This window comes from Leuciscus leuciscus (genome assembly GCF_965113295.1).
Source record: "Leuciscus leuciscus genome assembly, chromosome: 21".
Classification (NCBI taxonomy): Eukaryota; Metazoa; Chordata; class Actinopteri; order Cypriniformes; family Leuciscidae; genus Leuciscus; species Leuciscus leuciscus.
This window is the reverse complement of record NC_138745.1, coordinates 31,301,969-31,321,284: the sequence shown is the minus strand read 5'-3', so window position 1 is coordinate 31,321,284 and position 19,316 is coordinate 31,301,969.

Genomic DNA, 19,316 nt, shown 5'->3' with positions numbered 1-19,316 from the left:
CACACACACACACACACACACACACACACACACACACACGCAAGTGAACAAAACAGTGCTAAAAAGTTAAATCAGTTTAGTTGGTTATTTTTTCACTTTCAATTTTGGTTTTCTATTTCAGTTTATTGTAGTTTTAGTTTATTTTACTGGTGTATACATTTTTATTTTGATTGTATATTTTGCTGCCTTTTTTCAGTACAGTAAGATGTTATGCCTTACAGCATCACAAATGTTTTGCTGTAATCTGATTATGGAGACATGCAGTACAACAGGATTTGTATCACACTTTTTTTTTTTCTTTTTTTTTTATATATATATTTTTTTAAGTATTGCATCAGATGGCCTGCAGATTCTAAATGTGACTAATTTCATTTGAGTCATCTTTGTTTGCAGCATTTTGTTGCATGCTGGGCTGTTATATTGTTTGTGCTGCTGATTTCAAATTTGCTCAGTGTGCATTTTAATTATTTGGACTACTAGAGTAAAAACACCTCTGGAGGTCTGTCTTTTTGTGCGGTATGCAGATTATCGTAATTGTCATAGTAAACACTACTTTCATCATAACTGGCTTGCTTGACCAAAGTTCAGAACGCCTCGGTTACGACTGTAACCTCGGTTCCCTGAAGAGGGAACGAGACGTTGCGTCTCGTGGGAATGCTCTGCGTGATTGCGTCGTGAAGCACTTGTGAAATCAGTCCAATGGTGTATAGGCGGGTGATGTCATGGCAGGAAGCTATAAAGTGCACCCAGACCAAACATTGTCAACTTCTGATAGGTCGAAGCAAGTCGACCACAGGCACGCCGGAAGTATGGCAGGATGATGCAACGTCTTGTTCCCTCTTCAGGGAACCGAGGTTACAGTCGTAACCGAGGCGTTCTCTTTGAAGGGAATGTTGCGTCGAGATGACGCAGTTGGAATGTCTAGGCTATACCAACGCCACCATAGTGACCAGGGCCTGTCTTGTGTGAAATCAGGCGAACACAACAAAGACAGAATCACCTGGGACCCAGGAGTGAAGCCCAAAACTAGGTTGTAGGGAAAGGATCAGCCTGCCGCATCACACACCTCTTGTAGGGATACCCCTAATACAAGGCTACAAAGCCGCTATACCAACGCACCTCGGAGGAAACCGGTTTGTTTCCTGTGCAGGGAGCTCTAGAGTGATCGGGGCCTCAACAACCTCAGTTGAGAGACCTGAGTCTATGAGTTGGGCCCCCTCAGAGGCCAAACCCACACTTCCATAACTCTGTTCTTCAGAACTCCCCGGAGTAGAACAATCAGGGAAACCATGTACAGACACTGTACAGCCACGTCTGCAACTCCATTTGAGCTCCACCACCTCGGGGTGGAGTTTCCCTTCCCTGGGCCTCAGCCCCTGTCTCTACAGGATGTCTGCTCCCTGAATCTGGTGCCCAGGGATGTAGAGCCTGAACCATCATCACCAGGTGATTAAGTGCCAGGTGAGATGGTGACCAAGGGGTCAAGGGTCTCATGTACAGAAGTTCCCATGCTGCCAAAAAATCTACTAAGAGAACCAGTCACTCAAGACTGGTCTAAGTGCTACCCGAGCGACCAATTCGGTGCCCTGTACGGCGAACTGGCAGGGAACCACCGAACTGACTGCTCTGGGACCCTCCTCGGAGGGGCGGGCATCCCAGGACACGTTTCCGGGTGGACCCTGAGATATGTGCTCGCCGGAGACCGCTGCGCCCCGAAACACACGAGGTGGCGGGTTTAGCATAACGGTCCCCTGAGGGCACCAAAGGGCAGTGGGCACCGTATAATGAGGTGTTAACCACTTTACTTCGGAGGAGACTGCCCTCGTTGGCCTAATCCCTCAGGCGTCAGGACCTTTTCCCCGCAGCCTTCTTGGAAATAATGACGGTCCTCAGATCTGTCTTACCCCTTGAAGGCTGCGGTTGAGAGCGCCAGCCCGGTCCCCAGTCCTTTAGTGGGGGCTCAGGAGCAGACACTCTGCTTCCGTTGAGATATGTTTGGCAGAAGTTCCCACACTGCCAAAAAATCTACTAAGAGAACCAGTCTCTCAAGATTGGTCTAGGTGTTACTCGAGCGACCAATTCAGTGCCCTTTACTGCGAACCGACAGGGAACAACCAAATTGACTGCTCTGAGACCCTCCTCAGAGGGGACGAGCATCCCAGTGCCGCTACGTTTCCAGGTGACCACGGAGAGATATGGGCTTGTCGGAGACCGCTGCGCCCCGATGCACACAAGGTGGCGGGTTGGCGAACGGCCCCCCGAAGGCATCGTGAGGTGTTAACCACTCCCCCCCGGAAATTAAGAGGACCAGCCTCTCGAGACTGGTCTCTGGTATTACTCAAGCGACCAATTCGGTGCCCTGAAGTGGCGTACCGGCAGGGAACAGCTTAACTGATTGCTAGAACTCGCTGGACTAGAACTCGCTGGAGACCGTTGCGCCCCGAAGATCACGAGGTGATGGGGTTGGCAGAACGGCCCCTGAGGGCACCGAAAGGGAGATGGGCATTGTATAATGAGGTATTATTCATTTCCCCCCAGGAATTTCTCCATTTATTTCCTTAGAAATAAATGCAGCCAAATATCAACCAGACAAGTAGAAATGAATGAAGCGAGGGCAGGGAGGAACACACGATCCAAAATGCTGTTTGCTCGCCATTATATTCTTGTCTAGATATAATATGCTTGTGGACAAACAATAATAAATAGACAGAGACAATTGTCAGCTTCGGTGTCTTCAGAAGACAGAAGCTGACAATGTTTGGTCTGGGTGCGCTTTATAGCTTCCTGCCATGACGTCACCTGCCTATATGCCATTGGACTGATTTCACAAGTGCTTCACAACGCAATCACGCAGAGCGTTCCCACAGCGTCATCTCGACACAACGCGAGTTCCCTTGAAAGGGAACTTAGTATTTCAATGCACATTGTCATGTTAAAATAGTATTTTTAAATGAGCCTGTCTCAATCTGTTCCTGTTCATTTGCACCCCTTATGGGTTGTGAATGTGTCCTGTGCCTTAGTTCTAGAATGAACATACAGTATGCTGTGTTTGAGTGCACATGCTCTCTATTTCTGCAAATTGTTGCAACAGTCAAAAAATTACAAAAGTTCTATATTTGACACATTCTTTTAGAGTTGTTAGAGAATTTCGAATTCAGTAAAAATTCACATTATGCATAATCATTACCGGTTATTTACCGATCGATTGCATAATCGATCATTGGTTTCATTTAAAGGTGCTCTGATGCTTGTGCACATCCCTAATTTTAACAGAATACACAAATAGTCAGATGTCATGCTTAACCCTTGCATGGTGTTCGGGTCTGTAGGACCCGTTTTATTTATTTTTTCAAAAGAAAAATTATACGATTAATTATTTTTTCAACCTCAGACTCATTGGCCTTGGCTCATTTTCTGTGAAGAACATATATCAGAACACATTTTCAATGACCACACACTGTACACCCCCCATACACATTTATATTACGCAAAGGATGTTCGGGTCCACTGGACCCGGGGCTAATAAAAGTGTGGAAATTTTAGGTCCTGTGTACCTTTACTCTTTCCTTCTGTCAGGGCTTGCTGTTATTGTGTGTGTGTGTATATGTGTGTGTGTGTGTACTTGTATATGGTTTATGAGGACACAAATGTGTATAATGACATGGGTATTACGACGTAAACATGGTTTATGAGGACGTGTCCTGATATGTGCTGAATGTGGTAGACAAATCACTGACCGAGCAGAGCAGGCTCTCGGAAAAAAAGGGGGTTTAGAGAGACTAAATCCTTTATTGATCCATTTCAGACATTGTGAGAAAAAACTTTTTTTTTAATTTAATTTTATTTTTTTACCTTGGATGCATTGTGGTTGAATAGAATAGAACTGGAGAGCACACTTCAAAAACTGGAAAATAAATTATGAAAAAATAACAGAACTTTTATTTCTAGATAAGCTATATCTTAACAGACACTGTATCATATGTAAATGCCCGTGATACACAGCTTAAAATGAAGACTCCAGATTTGCATCCCTCTCATGATACACAGCTCATATAGGCCTACCTTTGCTGCCTAGGTTAGTCATATAGATGCAAACATAGTGCTTATATCTGCAAACAGGTTTGTCTTAATCCTGAAAGATTACAGCCACTATCATGCGCGTCATTCTGTGCACAATTGGCCGTCATCCAATTCATTACATTAGCAAACAATTGCTTATCCTCCATTAAGCAGGGCCAAATGTTGACTTCTTGTGTTCGATTGTAATGTGCAGTCTGTAATTTCAAAGGTACATCACACTTCACTGTTAATGAGGCAATAAATCTTATTTATGTGCTTTTACATGAACAGACATGAAATTGACAATGCTTTGAATCGTCTGTATATCTGGGTGAGGTACGAGAGCGCTGTGCTGAAGCTGTGTTCCTCCCCTCCTGCCAAGCTTTAAAAGAAAGACCTCTAAAAGTTTTATGAAGGAGCAGATCAAAAAGGGCTGAGGCACGATTCCAATTCTACTTGTGTCTCTGACTGTTATTACTTGAGTTCTGATCAGCGCTGGAGTGAGGAGACCACATCCTAAACAAACTAGTTTTATGCCACCATATCCCCCCACTTATTTGAACTGACAGGAATCCGATAAACCTAAATATTTGAGCTACTCTATTGAGCTATCGCTTCCAATCGACACAGTGGGCAAAAAGACCTGTATGCAGTCTGTCCGTAGGCCTCCTTCATCTATTTATTTTTTTTGTTTGCAGAAGATAGAGACCAAGTGTTGCCAAATTTCACTGCATTTTAATAATTTCTTCACAGTAATTTAATCTTCTCATTAATATTAAGCTTCTTCATATCCTTAATGATTTAAAATAAGAATTGCAAAATGTGATATGAGACTGCAACAATGCGTTTGCCCATCTGGATGTTAACTTATGTTTATTTATTTTGTATAAAATATGTTGTCTTGTTCCAGAAATGCACTTTTTTGATAGCTTGATTTTGAAGCAGCTTTTGTGTCATAGCACCTGGAATTTCTTTCTTATGGACAATCACAAATATAAATGATATTCCGTCTGAAACTTTGCTGCTCAAGATTGTCTCAAAATGGTGTAATCCCCAATGCAACAGTAATGTTAGGTTTTCTGTATAGAGTAATAGGGAATAATGCTGCGTTCCATTTACCTGGGAAAAGGGATGTAGGAGCTGGGAATGATGTCAGACCTGAGTGCGTTGCAGTAAACCAGTAAGGTGGATGTGTCCAGGCAAACCTTTGCTGTGTTGGCTCTTTTGTAATACAAACACATAAAAATTTTATATTTTGCACAGATAATGGCAAGTATCATGTCCACAAATTGGATGGACCAGTGAGTTTATTGAGACACAGACAAACACAGACGTGCTAATATTGTATTACTGTTTCACCACAGTTGATGTGCTGAGCATCCATATTAGATTCTGAAGACAGGGTTGTTGCTCTTCCCTTGAGTTCCCCAGTTGCAAATCTTTCTTGAGGCGGCATTCCAGTTAAAAATCTCTACTGGGGCCTAGGAATTTCCCATGGAATGCACCATAATCCACGTCCAGCTTCTTCTGGGTGCCATCCAATGTTTTGGAAGAGGATATTGCTTTTTATACAGCCCATTTTTGAGAATATGAAGATGAAGCCATGAGTAAAAATCTCCCAACTTAAAATCAGAACCGAGTGGTATGTGTTTTGGATTTAGTTTGTTCAAAGATTGTATTCAATTTTACATATATGTATGAAATTTGATGATATTTAAGAAATGGCTGCTGAAAAACCATCTTTGCTATTACAGAATTGTATATATATATACTGTTTATATATGGACAGTGGTCCAGAAGCCATATTTCATGTATTTAGAGTCCTCCACAGTTTCTGACAAGTCCACCTCAATAACAGTTGCTTATTGACAGTAATGCAAATGCTACAAGAGTCCTAGATCTCATTTTAAATTCACTGGCCACATTCTAACATAAAATAATAATAATAATCAAAAAACAACCAAATCAGTTGTAACACAACAGCTGTAGTATGCGGATATTTGTTTATCTATTTTGCAGTAATTTAGTTAGGTGAGCATTAAACAACTGCTTTCAGCAGCTGTTGGCCTTGGGTTCCTCACCATTACCGCTTATGTGAGCCAAACCAAATTAGTGAATGACAAGACACAAGGAGAGAATTTCAAGCCTGAGCCTCACTTAAAATCCTCTCACATCATGATAAAATCCTCAAGTTGGTTGAAGAAATGATTTTTTTTTTTTTTTTTTGTCTCGGTCTATTTGCTTGCATTCTGATTCAATGACTGTGAGTTGATTTTAATTAACGCGGTATTAATCACAAGCACAGTGTGCTATGTTCTTCAAACCATAGTGACGTTCATATAGTCTTCAAGCATATGACTCCTCGGAAGTATGTTGCAGTGTTCAAGTAATGTAAAGATAACACCTGTCTGACTAGGATTAAAGGTTAGTTCAAATATTTGAGTAGCACAGCAGAGTGGGTCTCATTAAGCAACACATTAAGACCCAAGGACCACCAGCGTGACTAGACTGCACCAACCTCAGGGGCTGAGTCTTGTATCCTCCTTATACAACAGGATCTGGCTGGTTATCTCAGTTATAGTAAACTGTATGTATATCTATATATATGTATATAGCTTCTTGCATTTTTTTGTATATCGATACTTGAATGTGGGTAAGTTTAATTTAAAAAAGCAACATTTTGAACAGAAAGCTGAGAAAAATCACGTTTTTTGTCAAAGATCTGGATTGAATTCAGAATGATGATCAAAACATTGACAGCGTAGATCGAATCCATCAACACCCCCAAAGCTTCACAGTCCTGGCCCTACCTCTTTGTGGGTTCGACATTTCATTCAGTAACATTAGGCAGTTTTGATTTATATGCTGTTTAATGTTTGATGATTGCGTTATGTAAGCAATGCTTCTGTTGCTTGATTGATCTGTGTTTTTATCTTGAGATTCTGTACTATTTCAGAAGATGCGTAATAGCGCCCCTTTATCATATAACAGTGAAAATATGTATTGCCGTAATATTCCGTCCATACCAAATGTTTTAACTATACATTTTCGTACTTATTTTGTAAATTGATGTGCAAAATTTATTTAGTGGGGGAAAAAGAACTAGCTCTCCTTCAAACAGAGAGAGCTGATATTGATGAAACATCAATGCATTATTACTTTATACATTATATACTACACAATATATTAAAGGCTCAGCTAAAATGTGTCATTAGTGATAGGCCTATGTTTAATGACCTTGTGGAAGATTTGGAAGATCTTTAGAATTTGTCACTGGTGTTATTGCGACCTATGTTACAACTCTTGCCTCATTCATGAAATTAAATAATAAAATTAAGAACAAAAGTGAGGTATCAAGTTTAAGAATTACCCTCTATGCTTGAAAAGTTTAAGCAAGGAGCTGCTCATTTGGATTCTTAGACTACCTCTATCCCTCTTCTTTCAACCTTTCTTTCAGATTCTTAAATATGCTAGTCAGTGCTCCTTTTGTACGTGGAATATTCTTTATTCTGAGAAATTCAAATGTTCCAGCCGTGGGATTTATCCTCAAATTATCGCATTTTGATGACAAAAAAAGGCAAAACTGCATAAACTGCAAATAACTCCCAGACTGCTGTACATAACCTGAGCGTTGAACATTCTGACACTGTTCGCCTGATGCATGTCAACATCCTTTTTTAGAGAAACGTATTCAACATTGTATCCTCGGAGGGAAAACAGAGACAGAGGGGAGAAAGCCGATGCTAGCGTGACGGCCATGCCACATTACTCAGTAAATGCTGACTGATTACATTTCACATGCAGCTCTAGCACATTTCAAATTGCTAACCTACTCTTGTCACATTGTTTCCACTGTAAAATAGATAAATATGTCCTGATTCTAAAGACTTGCAGCGATGGACCTTTACTCAGTATCTGTGAAGAGGATTCAGAGCAAACCTTTAAATTAATTCTCAGTATACCTGAAAAATGGTTTCTGTGACATTGGAGAAAACATAGAGTACCTTCTGTTGTGCTGCAGAGAGGATCCTGAAAGTACACTTTTTAAACCAGTTTTCGACTGGTATACTTGCCTACACAATACTGTTTATCTGTAGACTATTGGCATGTGTTGTTCATTCAAGTTTTTTGTGAAATGTTAGTTAAAAAGTTAAAGGTGCTGTAAGTGATGCAAGTGTTCTGTAACTTCCTTTAGATTTATCCACTCTATTAGACACGCCCCTTTTCCCAAAAACTCCACCCTTCAAAGAGATTGTTGTGAGCTCAGCAGCATTTTTTTCTTTTTCTTTTCTTTACAGCCCCAGGGCCTTGATATACATTTTATTTTTTCGCTAAAATTGGCTAAGAAATGCTTGCAGCACCTTAAGACTCAACTTCAGGAAAAAATAAATAAAAATTAAATGAAAAGGAATTTAATTAAATATTGATTTATAATTGTGCAGAAAAGTTCTCATGCTTTCATCACGAGCAATCCGGTCCTTTTTTTTTACTTTCTCGAATTTCAGTCGATGAACTCTCTGTAACCACAAAGGTGCTACAGCACATAAATAGACTGTCTCAGTTGCTTTCTTGTTGCATCATGGGTCTGATGCCATGCTTTTCTTTATTTTCCTTGTATTTCATGTTTGGTTGTTTATTGATTCATTTATGTATCTCTGCCTCTGATCATATTGATCACAAAGAATATACAAAACAGGACTCTTTTAACACACCGAAGACTTGGTCTGGACCAAGCAGTAGAATTTTAAATTGATATTTGGTTTGATTACACTAATGGGCCTGTGTCTGGACCAGACCGCAAGACACTGGAATATATTTAATCGATGGATCATTGAACATTATCTCAGAATTGACATAAATTAGTTCATAGAATTTTTCTTTTGTTTATGTAAACTTGTTCAATGAGAATTATAAAGAAACAGTAAAACCACTTCATAAAATATAGTACAACTATGGAAAAGATATGGGGAAAAAATATAATCTCTTCCTATTAAACTGAACTAATTCATACTCTCCTCTGACTTCCTCCCTGCCTCTTAAACTGTTTCTAGACAGGGCAGACATATTTTAATTAATATGAAAAATGTCACTTTTATGGATGGACAAAAAATGATGCGGCAAAAAAAAAAAAAAAAGTATATTTGCCCTTTTGTCCTCAAAATCTGTTTTGTGTTGTTTTACTCAAACATATGTAAAAAAAAAAAAAAAAAAAAAAAAAAAATGTTTTATTGTAGACAATTAGGTTTTGTATTGGTCTACTTCTCACCGTTTCATGGTTCACTTCTCTGCAAAACCAAGCTCATGTCAGGCAACAATAGAAACGCTAATTGCAGTGTTTCCAGATGGATGAGCCGATCTTCACCTTCTTTACACAAGTCACCCCTACTGCTCTTGTGTCAATGGACCTTCTGTGGATTGAACAATGATCGAAGAAATAAAAAGTGTGCCTCCACTCTTGCTGTTCCCTAGCTGGCCTACACCAAGAAAGAAAAGATGCATGCAGCAGAGAGGAAGTACATATGAAATATAATAATTCACAAATAGTGATATGGGTTCATTTTGATTTGAGGCACATTTCACCTGAAAATTTACATTCTGTCACCTGGGTGTCCTTATGTGTTAAGAAAGAAAGTCATATATGTTCGGGACAACACGAGGGAAAGTAATAACAGAATTTTATTTTTTGGTGAACTGTTCCTTTAAAGTAAAGTGTTAGGGTTAATTAGGATTAGGAATTTGGAACACATGCACAAACATGCAGAAACAGAATGGACTGAGGTCCCCTTAGGGTTCATTGTGCATAAGCTCAAAATAACACTTTTTCTCAGCTCTCGGCTTTTATTAATATAAAATTAGGACTGCTGGGACTTTTGTGAAATAACTGAGTGGCACTCTATCCAAATTACATTAGATATCGCCATGTTGTCCATATGAGTTCTGAGATCATTTAGATGTTCCTTATTTAGCTCATATCCATCCATCCATCCAGAAAGTATTCAATCTTGTTTCTTTCTTCTTTCTTCAATTAGTTGCAGTCTTTCTGCTTTTATTTTAAAGGACATTGTGAATAGAGGATCTTTGAACCAAAAATGTGTGAACTGAGGATAATTATCATATAATCTAGGCATTAATTTTAAAGATGAAAGACGTTTCCATATATGAAAAAAGAAATATCCACAGAATGGAGTCTCTTCACAGACAAATTGGTTTTCAAATTGGTCGGGAAAATAAATACAGAACAGCGAGAGGGGAAAAAGAAATCAACACCGACAAGCTACTTTAAGAGAAAACAACACAAACACACACACTCTCTCACACACACACACACACACACACACACACACACACACACACACACACACACACACACACACACACACACACACGCACGCACGCACGCACACACACACACACACTTGTGCATTATCACAATGACTCAATCTGATATGATGTTCCATAATGGGAGAGTGTAATCTCCACAGCTCTATTGGTCTAATCTCTGTGCCTCAGCTTTATGCTTTTTGTCAGGTAGACAAAGTTGTCAGTCAGGTTGGCAAAGCCATTTTCGGTTGTCAATAGGACACAGGGGGAGTGCTGAGCGTCTCAATAGAAACGGAGAAATTACAGCGTGACTGAGCTCAGTTGAGACCCGTCCTACTGATGATGGATCGACATTCCAAGGAGCCTCCGCTCGTTTCTCTCACTCTTTCCCTTTACCACTATGATTGAAAGACACTCCAGGAGAAAGAAAAAAAAGAAAGGGGATGAAAGAGAGAAAGAGAAAGAACAGTGGGAAATCGGAATAATAACAGTATTGGTGGTTGTTACTGTGCAAAAAGCAGAGTGTTTTTTGTATATATTCTGGTGAACGGTTTGAGATTGTTTCATGCAAAACACAAACCGTCAGACATATATTGCCTTCTGAATGTCTTTTCAGTCTGTGGTATGTACAGCTTTTGTAGTCATTAAACATATTATTTTGTCACACAGATATACTTTGACTGAATTTGTTCACTAACCCTAGTAAAAAAATAAAATAAAATAAAAAAGACCTATAGTAAAATCTATTTAAAATAAATGTATTTCATACACTTCAAATCCATTAACATATTTATTGACATATCACTTAAGACTTACTGTTATAAAATTATAATTAATCTTTATTTGGAGTATTTATTTATTGCACAATGCACATTTCTTAATATTAAGTCTAAAATGTGTTTTAATACCATTATTAATAAGGATTAGGCCTATACGATCTCTTTATAATATTTAAAGCGTACATTTTTGTTGTTGTTGTTTTATACTTGAAATAGTCCCACTTTAGCACAATCAATTACACTTAATATATCTTTAGTTGGACTTTAGCACTCTGCACAAAGTGCATTTAGTACAAAAATGTGTTGTTCCAATTTAGAAGATTTTAAGTGTACCAGTTTAGTACACCAAAAGAACAATTGCAGGGTATTTTTATTAAAGGTGCAATGCGCAACATTTCATGTTAAAAATACCTGTTTTTCTAACCCATACATGCTTAAACAATTGCCTGATGGCCTGAATGAGCCCTTCTCTGATCACTGCGATTGCCTCTATAATCCTGTACAGTAAAATAAATAAGAGGGATTCGGGACGGAATTTGAGACTGGGCGTGACGTCATGCGCGTTCACGCTCACCTGGCTATGTCTGGTTGCAGTTTCGCTTGTCGCCAGAGGGGGCATAGTTCTGCAAAAACTCAGAGACTTGTGCATTGCACCTTTAAGTACATACATATTTAAATGTATTTGTAGTATACTTTCAATTGTTTAGTATTTCAAATATATTTTAGTATATTTTTTTCACTAGGGGAATGCAGTGTAAAATATAGTTTGTAATTTTTGTTTAAATCAGAAAGCTTGCAAAACTGTCATGCCCCCTACAATAATATTTCATGTTAGGCTCGATTTCAGAAGATCCATAACAGCACCCCCTACAGTATAACTGAAAACTCGGATAACTGGAAAATCTCATCAATGGCGGAGAAGCATCGTGTCAATGTGTCAATAATTTGTCAATGCAATTCTGAATGACGCACAACCCTGTTATCCACATAAACAACATCCACATAATAGACCTACAACTAACATAAATATAATAACAACACAGAGTGCTGACACGTGGTCAAAATATTAAATCTAAAACTACGATGCACCAGATACAGAATTAGTACTCATTTTCTTTCTCGTTCCTCAGATATGTGGATGATAGTGGATGTGTCATATACTCAGTGATATATCTGACACAATGTACAGCGATCATAGCTCAGAAATGACATTTTTCAAAAGGCAAAGGCCTTCGCTGACATGTTCAATGTGAATGCACCATCATTCAGTAGGCTGAAGAGCTCTTTTTCAGACCGTGATGATCAGGATATGGTGAGTAACTGCAGGAGAAGTGCTTTCATTCAAAGGCATCTGGTGATTTGTTATGTATCTGATCAAATTTGTGATCTCCACCATGTTCATGTTAATGATTTTGCCAGCATATTTGAGCAGGGCCTGTTCTTCTGTTCTGATCCATCTGATCCAGATACCAAGAAACTGAACTGAGAGTAAGTTTTCTAATGAATATTTCATTAGAATTACTAGGGAGCCATAGAATATGCCAGTTATTATTGCATTTCCCCAGTATAAAGTGATGTACATGTAGCATGTTTCAGAATTCAATCCATAGACATTCGTGTTCAGACTATAGTACAAACTTGTTGTTTTAATTGAACACCATATGATTTCGAGCACTTTTCCTCTCCTAGGGTAGTCTGAGTGAAGTTTCACCAAGCTTGCAATATATTTTGAGTTTTATTTGTCTGTGTCAGGGGTTATGATGTTTAGTTATGTTTATCTGCAGGGAAATACATTGCTGTAGATTTGATGAGTAGATGTATTTGGAAGTTAATCTATTTCACAATAACGTAACTTTGTAAAATTCCATTTCCCTTGCATTTTATTTCCATCCAAAATGTCCATATGTTCAAATCCCAAATGTAATTTTCAAAACATGAAAAGAGACAATTCTGCTGCAAGTCAAAAGCAACACTAACAAAAACTATTTCTACCAAATCAGCAAACCACACTTATTTCTAATCATACACTTAAAAGGAATTTATGAGAATGTTTCTAGTCTTCCAGTCTAATATTATAGTCTTAATATTTTATACTTTGTCCCTCAGCTCCATATGCAATGTTAAGCCCTATTCGGACAGGACTAGTTTAACATGAAGAGGTGGGGTAAAGTAATTATTACCAGAGCTTCTCTGTGATTTTAGTCCCGTCTGAATGTGCATCTCAGTAATCATTACGGACAATGTCAGTAAAGATTACAGCGACTTATACCTTCAGTAAAAATTGTCCGGAAAAATTACCTCAGGTAATACTAATCCCGTGCGAATAGACCCGCTGTAAATATGTACGTAAATATTTCATCATTTCCTGTTTAAAAGTAGTTTTACTGAGATAACTTATTGACCATTAATAATACAGACGCCCTGTGGTAAAATTGCATTACTCCATTTACCCTTGTAAAGTTAATCCCATCCGAATAGGGCTTTAGTCAAGGTTTCTTGCAATGTTTTTTTTATTTTTTTTATTTTATTATTATTTTATTTTATTGGCTAACCTCTTTGATTGTGAAATGAGTGGCATTGCTTTCTTCAAGGCTGAGGTTTTTCTGTTAGGCCTGATATTACAGTTGCTGTTGTCCTGCCATTGGAAAGTCTCTTTGGAAAGCCTTCATTGATATTCACAGGAATAATTTTGTCTGTCTATCTTCTTAATTTTTTGAAACAATAGTAAATCCAAAATGTAAATTCTGTCATTTTCAACTTCACGTTGATCCAAACCTCTATGTTGTTGTTCAGTTTATTGTGACCAGGAGCTGGAAAGCTCACAAATAAATAAATAAAAAAGTAGTCTTTTAAAGTAGACAACTTATGTGCTACATTCTAAAGGTCCTTTCACACTGGACGCAATTTTGACGCACAAATAATTTGCGCAATGGTTTTATTTTTGGATCAGCTGTTTGTGTAATGAGTGCTTCCACACCGAACGCGAAACTAGCATACTCCCCTTCAGGCTCGTCTTCACTGGATGATGATGATGAAGTGTCCATGTTTTCTCAGCTGTCGGCGCGAAAGTTTTGGAATGTTGAAGCTCTGAACGTCACAGAAGTCGCAAATTCGCGTTGCGGCTAATGTGAATGGTTTTGACGCGAACTATTCGCTTATTCGTTTCGCTTTTTCGTTACGCGTCTGGTGTGAAAGTGCCTTAAGTCTTTCAAACTCACGCAAATGCCTTTTAATACTTGTATGGGTTTTCCTGTTGACCTAATGAGTGACTGTTCATGTTTGGGTGAACTATCCCTTTAATTGTGGGCCATGTTACTGAACACCAAATAGGTGTGGTTTATGTGGAAATGTTGGTAGTTACACTACTGTTCAAAACGTTTATATATATATATGCCTAAATGAAGACTTTTATTCAGAAAAGCTACATTAGACTTCCTGACATGACCGCTCTGAACATGTCTTTTGAGGAGAAAGGCAGGTAGGTCATCCAGTTAAGAAATCAAGGGACTATAAATTGCACTAAAGAGAATCAATAAACAGTTTAAGCAGAAGTCAGCTAATTACTATGAGCCCATAAACATATATTACCTTCATCACTGCATTTACAGCTCATAGAATAAAAAAATCCCTCATTTTAATTAAGACACGAGCCGCAATTCCTGTGTCTCATTCCTCATTTTCAACTCATCCTCTTCTTCTTTCTTTCCCCGTGCCCCTCTGTTCTCATCGAGCGGTGCGTGTGACCTTGAGCCTGGACTCCTCCTTCTGTCGGCTGCAGTAATGTGAGGCTCAAGTGCAATGATAATGAATCCATCAAGCACCTGAAGCCACAATCTAAAGCTGTGATAACCATGACAAGTGCACACAAACACACACAATTGAGGCATATCAATATGATAGAGCTTTGGATTCTGGAAAGTTAGAAGACCCATTCTCTCAGCAAAAGCCAGGATGAAATGCCCTTTCAAAGTAAAGTTCAGTCAGTGTATGTGATTTTAAAGGTAAGTAAAGCTGTTTTTTAGTGACACATACTTTCTGCAGAGATATGCTTTCAAGGAGCGAATTTCTGTTTGCTGAGAACCAGTTTTCTTTGTTCAGTTGAAAGAGCACAGACCATTTCTGAATATAATGCAGGTCTTCAACCTTTTTTTCAGGCCGAGAAATTCAACAGAGACACTCTCTTACAGATATTATGTGTAAAATTGATGTTTTATCCTCGTCATGAGCTGGGCTCCGTAAATAATTACTTTATCAAAAAAATATATATATATATTTATTTATTTATTTTATATTTCATTATTTAACAAATATAAAAAAATAGGGTTAGGGTTAGAATGTTTAGCATTCAAAACGTAACTGATCCCGATGACATCATAATTTTTGCATACTAAATAGTGATTGGTCTGTTCTTTTTTGAATCTATTTTTGCAAATGTCGCATTTGTACTGCAAATAGAGTGTAGTATTGTGTGTTAATTCTAAAACAATGTCTGAAAACAAGACGCACAGTGAGTGTCATGACTTCAGAAAAAAACATGTTCTGATGCTAAAAAATAAACCTAAAACTTTAGCAATATTTGGTTGCCTTGCAAGCACTGTTATTTTTTTTTTTTTTTTCTGGAAATGCAAATCTTTTAAATTAGCCCTTTATCCTCACTTCAAAACATTTTCCAGGTAAATACAATATCAGGCTTATGAAGCTCCAAGAAATAAACCCATCTGTTTTGTTGTTTTTTTTTCTTCTCCTCACTAATGTACCTCAGAAGAAATATTCAAAAGCTCAATTTGCTCTCAGCGGCTCCGGGTCTGTGCGATTCATGTGTAACCCTGATCCTGCCTTTATGAGAAGGAAAGGGTGAGGGTGTGATTCACAGATCGAATGCAAATTAAGCTAATGAGTATCGGGTTAGTCACGGAAGGGATAGCTGTGTGTGTTTTTCATCAAGGGCTTTTTAGAGCTCTCTGGCGCTCTTAGTAAAGGGAAGCTAAATCAAGGTGATGACCTGTGTGTGTGTATGTATTTGTTAGTTGCATATCTCAGTTTGTGAGTAAAGTCTTATCCACTAGTGCAGGATTGATGACGTCTAATGGGCTTTAATGCCTAATGGAGATTGACAGTAACTCTCTACATTTAGCGAAGCAACCATTTAGCATGCAGTAACGACAACCATGCTGCATAACTCATGCGTCTCACTCTATATCCAGTATATCCTCTGACCTTCGATGTCGTGCACACAGAAACTCTTGTAATCTTATTCTTTATGTCCGACTGTGCTACAGGGCACATTGGGCAGCAAATGTATTCCACCGGTTGCGTTTGGCTGCATAGGATTCGCTTTAAGTCCTCTTTGAATGTACTTCGCCAGGTCTTCTGCGGTGGTCTTCGCCTTCGGCGTCCATTGGGCGGCATCCATGTCAGTGCAACTTTTGATAGGCTTGCTGCAGAATGTGACCTGTGTGTGTGTGTGTGTGTGTGTGTGTATATATATATATATATATATATATATATATATATAGTACAGGCCAAAAGTTTGGAAACATTACTATTTTTTATGTTTTTGAAAGAAGTTTCTTCTGCTCATCAAGCGTGCATTTATTTGATAAAAAATACAGAAAAAAAAAAAGAAGTAATATTGTGATATATTATTACAATTTAAAAGAATTGGTTTTCAATGTATTATACTTTAAATTATCATTTATTTCTGTGATGCAAAGCTGAATTTTCAGGATCATTACTCCAGTCTATCACATGATCCTTTAGAAATCATTCTAATATGATGATTCATTATCAAAGTTGGAAACATTTCTGCTGCTTAATATTTTTTCATAACCTGTGATACTTTTTTAGGATACTTTGATGAATAAAAAAATAAAAAAATAAAAATAAAAAAAGAAGCAAATGTTTTAAAAATATAAATATTTTGTAACAACAATATACACTACTGGTCAGTAATTTGGGGTCAGTAATTTTTGTTCTTTCTTTTTTTTGAAATAAATCAATACTTTTATTCAGCAATGATGTGTTAAATTGATTAAAAAAAGTGATAGTAAAGAAGATTTATATTATTAGAAAATATTTTTTTTTTTTTTTGAATAAATGCAGTTCTTTTGAACCTTTTATTCATCAAATATATTAGGCAGCAGAACTGTTTCCAACACTCATAATAAATCAGAATATTAGAATGATTTCTAAAGGATCATGTGATAGACTGGATGTCACATGTGACACTGAAGACTGGAGTAATGATCCTGAAAATTCAGCTTTGCATCACAGAAATAAATGATAATTTAAAGTGTAATAAATTGAAAACCAATTCTTTTAAATTGTAATAATATATCACAATATTAATAAAAAATATCTGTATTTTTGATCAAAGAAATGCAGGCTTGATGAGCAGAAGAAACTTCTTTCAAAAACATTAAAAATAGTAATGTTTCCAAACTTTTGGCCTGTACTGTGTATATATATATATATATATATTTTTATTTTTTTTTACCATTTAGTTTTAGTTGCTAGTGTCTACTATTACTATTATATTATATTTCATTTTAAAAAATGAAATGTTTAGTACATTGGTGCATGCAATTAAACCTGTGCTAAATAAATATGTGGATGATCTGCTGTGGCGTGAGCAGCCGAAAGTAAAAGAGAGGGTATGTTGAGAAATATAGATGTTTAAATCACACATTCAGATGAGTGAAATTATAAATGGAAATAAAATATATAGTGAAATATTTTGTAAGCTCAACTGTGAAATATTCTTTAAAAAAAAATCTATTGTCAACAGAGCCTAAAAGTGTGTCACAAGCCCCATATGTTTCCGTAAACATGTGGAGAAAGAAAGAAAGATACGATTTATCTCTCTGCATGCAGGGCGCCTTCTTTCCCACACGGAGTAGACAGCAGCTGTGATGACTAACAGCTCAACTTTCACTCTTAACCTCAGGACAGTGACCTTGTTCTTTCTATCATCCCCTATAAACTGCATGTTGATCTCTGTAATACAGACTCTGACCTTGTGCAAAACAGTTGTTGTGTTTATTTTCATGTAGACAGTAGAATAGACCACAGCCCTTTACTTTTGGACAGGCCTTGTATGACATAGTCCAGCATTAAGATAAAATCTTGTAATTGTTTTGCTTCTACACAACCATTTCTCCTGACCTTCAGCTCTTAGTGTTCGCATTCTGAACATGGATGGATTATATTATAATAGTAGCAATCTAGTTTTATTGTGATTGTCACAATGAATATGTGTATATATGTGTGTGTGTTTGTGTGTGTATGGGATGCTAGCAAAGCCAAGGTCATAGCTTCGATTCACAATGAATAAACAAAAAAGTGTGTGTGTGTGTGTGTCTACCTATAACCTATACCCCTACTTACTCACCTACATGTATATAGTTTGCTAGCGCCATTCTCTTCTTTCTCTCTCTCTCTCTCTCTCTCTCTCTCTCTCTCTCTCTCTCTCTCTCTCTCTCTCTCTCTCTCTCTCTCTCTCTCTGATATATATAGGAGAGCATATAGGCCAGGGCATGACGCTATCAAACTATATACATGTGCGTAATGGGGTATAGGTTATACATAACTATATACTTTTTGATAAATCCACCCGAGTTGAAGCTGTTACATTTATTTGATTGATTTTGAATAATTTATGTTGCTTTCTGGCTTATGTCACGTAATTAATTTCCCCACTAGGTGCTCCTTACCACTGAGCAGCCTGCATACACCATATGGGCAGTTGGGCACGTGCCCAGGGGCTCCACGTCCGAGGGGGGCATCACGCAGGGCCGTATAAATGTTTTCAAATAGTGTTGTGTGGGAACAATTTAACAGCCAAAGATGTTTTAGTAAATATACAGTGTTTTTGCAGCTCATTGGGTTCCTCTGCTGCTCCGGGGCCCAGGGCAAATGTGTGTTAGGTCTGTGCGTTAATCTTTCTGTGGCTGCAGTTGTTGTCTTGATTTAGCGAACAGTGCTGTACAAATTTACACAGATCACCATTTAGTTATTCAACAGAATAACCACTAACAAATGATTTTCATCTATAAAAAAACATGTAATTTTGGGGGTTTTGTAGTTGTGTTGTATTGTTTTATGATCATTATTTTTGCCTTGCAGCTCTGTCCAGAAGTGGGACACTAAGGAGATGTA